The sequence below is a fragment of the Pleurodeles waltl genome, chromosome 3_1 (genome assembly GCF_031143425.1).
Source record: "Pleurodeles waltl isolate 20211129_DDA chromosome 3_1, aPleWal1.hap1.20221129, whole genome shotgun sequence".
Taxonomy (NCBI): domain Eukaryota; kingdom Metazoa; phylum Chordata; class Amphibia; order Caudata; family Salamandridae; genus Pleurodeles; species Pleurodeles waltl.
The window spans coordinates 1,184,484,349-1,184,489,956 of NC_090440.1; positions in this window are offsets into that span (position 1 = coordinate 1,184,484,349).

Consider the following 5,608-nt stretch of genomic DNA (forward strand, 5'->3'; position numbering starts at 1 on the left):
TACTCGCCTCCGTGTTTTAATAAAATCAAGACTTTCTTTCACTGAAGCTAAGAAAATCTCCATTATGTATCCTGAGGATTGTGGATACTGTGGTAAATAATAGAAGAACACATGTCGTGGCACCCTGTGCCAATTTGGAAAATCACCATCAAAACTATTCATGTCTTTCAAAATGACATGTCACTAATGACTAAATATTAGGGATCATTCAGTTATACTACCTGGAACATACCTACTTCATAAACATTTTTAACTAACGCCTTCTTTCTTGCTTTTTGGCTTATGTCGTATTTTTTTAAACAATCTTACTGTACTTGCACACCTGAAGGTTTTTTCTAAATACGGCCGATGGTCACTTTAGTTATCATCATACCACTGATATTGGGAAGAGAGATTCTTCTGAGATGTATCATCACGATGTGCTGCATCCTGAATTTGGCTATTTTGGGTGTGGTATATAAACAGGCTGCAAGCACGTGGGATCTTAATGAATCTGCAAATGTAGGGGTGATATAGTGGGACGAGTTTTCAGAAACCTAAAACAATTATTCTCTAGAATATGTTTTGAATATTGTGAAACAAGGTGTATCCTAATGTGTACATTTATAACACCTATTGGTTGAAGAATCTTGATGGGCTTACTGCCACATTCAAAATAATGTATCTATCTCTTTCAGGAAAATAATGTGTTATTCTGTGCTGGTCATGGATATATTTAATACATTGAATTGATTTTTATTATCTGATGTACTAATGTAGGGGGACCCTATTTGCAAGGGGGCACTGGAGGTCTTTACAGAGCATTGGAAGGTATGTGTGGCTGCGTGCAAGTTGCAGATGTATTAGCAAACATGTAGATGAAAAACAGCTCTCATTCACAAATTTCTCTTGTATTGTAGCATTTGCATAGCACTTCTTTCACCTATGTCGGACTTTAATGCACTTACCCTCGCAAGCTACACCGTGTAGGATTTGTGGTTGGAATGGTGTTGGTTTTGTTTTGAGACCATGCAGGAAGGGCTGTCATGTGATGAGTGATGACCACTGAGGTGCAGTTTCCATCTTATGGGGTGCAGTGCCTGGAGTTGTGACAGGTGATAGCATGTAAGAGATAGATATGCAAAATGTAATGCCAATAAGAACATATAGGAAACTACACAGCAGTAGCCTGTCCATAGGTTTGCCTGCATGCTGGGCGTGTACACCAGAAAAGAAGATTAATCAGAAAAGCCTCAGTAATTGACTGTTTGCCAAGAGGGGTTGAAACCACTTGAGTAAATGGAGGCCTTGGACTCTCTGTTAGAACGTGGCCGCATGGATTTGTTTCGGTAAGGAGGGCCATGTTTCCTAAGTCCAGTTACTCCTGTTTCTGGGTGCTCCGAGGCCTTTCCTCCTGTGTGAGAGTGATGCGAGGAGCACTCAGGGCCAGGCTGGAAACCAAAAGCAGACCAGGCAAAAATGCTCAGACCCACGACCCTCCCTCTCTCTCCCTTCCTCCTGAAGCCCCCCGTGTGCCTGCTGGAATTAGATGGGGAAGCTGGAGAATGAAAGAGGCTCCAGTGGCGCCCTCCCCCGGCGAAAAAATCCGACTTACAAAGGCTCCAGCCCACACCTGGAAAATGGCCGGTAGACAAAATGGGCAGTCCGGGCCGGGGATCGCTGGTTGCAGCAGACAGGCCTCGGACTGGGACCCTAACAAATGTCTAGCCCCGGGGACCGAGGCATGATCTATTGCACCTTATCATCTGGTGGCCTTACTAGGGTGGACGAGTGCAGATTCTAAGGGAAGAGGCATGTTCTATCGCTCCTCATAATGGTGATGGCCTCACTAGGGGGGACAAGTGCAATGTTAATGGCCTTATTCTGTCATAAATACCACAGCTTGTCAGCCATGCTTCGTGCCAGCCCCTTCTGCCTCAGCGGCTGTCTGAGTGGGTGCGGGTTTCTGGCCAATTATACAAGAAAAACGAATGTTAAGAGCAGAATCTGTGGCTGGAGGAGGAAATTCCAGGACTCTGCTCTTTTATTATTAAAGCATAAAAAGATCTTCTAGGGTGAAACTTGTATTCATTGCTAGATTCAGGGAATTCATGTTGTTTCTTTCAGAGTCGTGTCCTAAACGTTAAATCACTGAGCACATATCCAGCATTGTGTATAGCTTGCAACGTTGACTCTGATGGGAGAGCAATAATTATCGTTTTAGGACTCTGATACAGACTGTTTAGCTGTTTGTCACAGATCTTCATTTCTTTTACATGACATGAATTTAGAGTAGGTTTGGGGGCAGCCACTTGCTCATGATTGGATCGCTCTTCCTTGTCTGTCTGAGGTCTCTGATCTTGATTGGATGGCATTCCTCCCTATTCTTGTATTGGTGTCCTGCACAGGAGCATTTTGATCTCCGTTTTCTTGCTGGATGAGTTGTATGCTTCACTGCTAAACTAATAGGACTCTTTTTTCTTGGCATTGGAGCGCATGTCTGTCCTTGACTTCTTCCTGATGCACTTGTTCCAAATGACATTTCAGTGCCCCGTGTTCTCTATTCACTAGCCTCATCAACTCCACTCATCCATTGCTCCCTGTCTAATGTCCCATTTTAAGCTCATGTTAACATTTTGCTTCCGTTTTTTGTGGCTGTGTAGAGGCATTGTAGGTTAACACGGCATGGATTCATGTGCATGTATGCTTCACGACACACATGCACTGGTCACAACACCTGTATACATGTTACTTTATAGCAAAGCCTTTCCAAGATGTCCACCGATACATCCGTCTGCATTTCTATGTGTAATGACCCATGTGTTTGCATGCATTGTGATGTACTGACGACCACTTTGGCTTTATCTTGTGCCAATGTAAACAAGCATTAGCAAAACCAATAAGATCCTTTTACAGTCAAGGCCTGTTGGCATTACCAGTGCTTGTTTGTAAAGCGCCTAACACCATAGATTTTTCATTGGCTTGTACTGTAAATAGAAGGGTCACTATTACAAAGCAGATCGCACATTTGTCAATATTTCTCCTGCTGGGCCACCATTACGGCCAGTAGTTGCATCAGGTAACATTATAGCATAGCGCACAGTTACTTTGTTTAGCAAAAATATCCTTGCATTTGATCATTTGAACTAGCATATGAAGTGGCTAATATGCCATGATGAATTGTAGATATGTTTACCCAGGACCCGTTGAAATGTGTTCCTTAGGAAAGTGTCCAGGTGCGGCTCCTCTGCTAAGGCAGAGGAGCGTCGCCACCCCGCCAGCAGCAGCTACCAAACGTTTTATAATAAAACAATAATAAACTGTGTTTATTATCGTTTTATTGTATATGGGGCGTGGACACGGGCTATGACGAGCACTGAGGGGGAGTGCACAGCTCTCCCCCTCAGTGTGCATGTATGTTTGGCCGGCCATCTCGGGCTGGCCAAACACACATACACACTAGGCTCTCTCCAACCCGGCACTGCGTTGCCCGATTGGAGACAACAGTCAGAATCTCCCACTCTGCCTTGGAGAACCCCGGCTTGGAGCTCCAACCAATCCGGCTGCAGGGCAGGCTGGGAGCCTGTGCCTGCAGCCTGCAGTGAAGGCAAGAGGAGCGGCGCAGTGGTGGTGGTTTCAGGCTAGTGGTTTTATTTCTTTGATTAATTTCCCCCTGCCACGCACCGTCCCGCTCCCTATACACACCATGAGCCACTCCTGAGTGTGTCTGCAGTAGAGTTGCCCACCTACGTGTACTCTATAAGCATTATTATCTGATCATGTTACTCATGTATTTTCCAAAAATAAGGGTCGATCGTGATTGGGCTGCAAAACTTGGTTGAAAATTCAATATGCATTGTCAATTGTGGAGGTTTCACAAATGGGGGTGCAATTTGCATCCAATTACGATTTTGGCTCCTTGGATGGGGAAACACATTAATAATCGTGTAGTTTCAGTCCCGAGGAGGCGAGTTCCCCTTGTTCTGATCGAGTTTTTAGTAGTACAGGTTTGACATTTCCAACTCATTCACGAGCAGTCCTCGGATCAGTGTCATTCAAACAACAATTTGCTATGTAAACGTCCTTATATGAACTGTTTTACCGAGTTTGACGGTCACAGGTCGCTCACTTTCAGTTTTTAGTTCTGGCTTGACACTGCAGTAGTCTGTGGACCTACTGCTACTTATTCTTTCAAATTCATTTCTAGAGAGGGCTTTGGCTCTGCCCAGGGAATAGTTCTCTCTTTACCCTATGCTGGTGGTGTTTTGGTGAATTATTCTGTTATACTGAGTCTTTACATTTTAGTGCATGTGGGACCATTTTGCATCTCGAAACTGACTAAAGGGGTTGGCCAACACTATAAGAAAAATTAAATGAGTAACTGAACAGCATAATTTCAAAAAGTGACTCCACTGCTGCAAACATTTGAAGATGCCTTTTTAACTTAAAAGCAATTACCTCTGATGCTGCCTGTTCACCAAACCATTCCAGACAGTTGTCTAGGTTTAGCCAATATTCACATTTCCATTTCTGACGTCTTTCCTGTAGCACATTTGGTATCAGTTTTGTATATATGTGATAAAAGTTCAGTGACATTCTGAAAAATTCCAAGTAGTGAGCAAGTGCTGGAGTAGGCTTCTATCTTGACTTGGGAGTACAAATTATATGATTACGGTTTTCCAACATTTAGTATGCTGATCCATGTCCCTAATAATGCCACACAGAAGCACTGGGTAAAGGAAAGGTGAATAACCAATGCTGAACTACTAGCAAGCAGGAGGTGACCGGGAGACAAGCTCTAGTCAAAATTGCTGCTTTTTCTTTACGGGTCTAAGGAGAGTTAGTCACTCATCAGAAACAGACTAATGCCACACCTGGAGTTTTACAGGTTGTTAGGTGCCTGCAGTCTGGGTTTAGATAGCCTAGGAGCACAGAGGTGCTTGTTGGAGATGACAAAGAGAATGTTGGCTTAACTTTGTTTTTTCTGGACACTCTGACCACTTTCAACACCATTGCCCATGGAATCCAACTGAACCAAACAACCACAACACACGGAAGCGATCAATGTTAAATTCATCAGGTGGTTCCACTTACATAGGACTTTCCAGGTTGTGGAAGACTGAGTGAGTGCAACAGCTGTTAATTCATGCTGTGAAGTACCTCAGAATCTTCCCCATCCCCCTGTTGCCCCACGCTCTTCAATATTTACATAAAACCTTTTTATGATTTACTGGAGGAATGGAAGGTAGACCCATATTCACATGGGTGACACACTGCTGACACTTCTACTTGGTGGGGACTATAGATAGTCTCCTTCCTCCTATCTAACATGGTGGATCACATACAGAACTGGGTGAATGAGAGTGTTAGAAATGGGGTCTATAGTTGGCAGTTGGTTTGCACCCTGTCCAAGTAGGGACTCTCACTCTAGTCAGGATAAGGGAAATACCCAGTTCAGATAAAACCTGCTCACCCTCTTGGTAGGTTGACACGAGCAGTTAGGCTTTTCTCAGAAGTAATGCATAAAGCATTTGCACATAACACACAGTAATACAGTAAAAATACTACAGTGTTGTGATCCCCATGATGAGATCTGGACTGTGGCGTCGCTGACATCACAGGCGTTGGT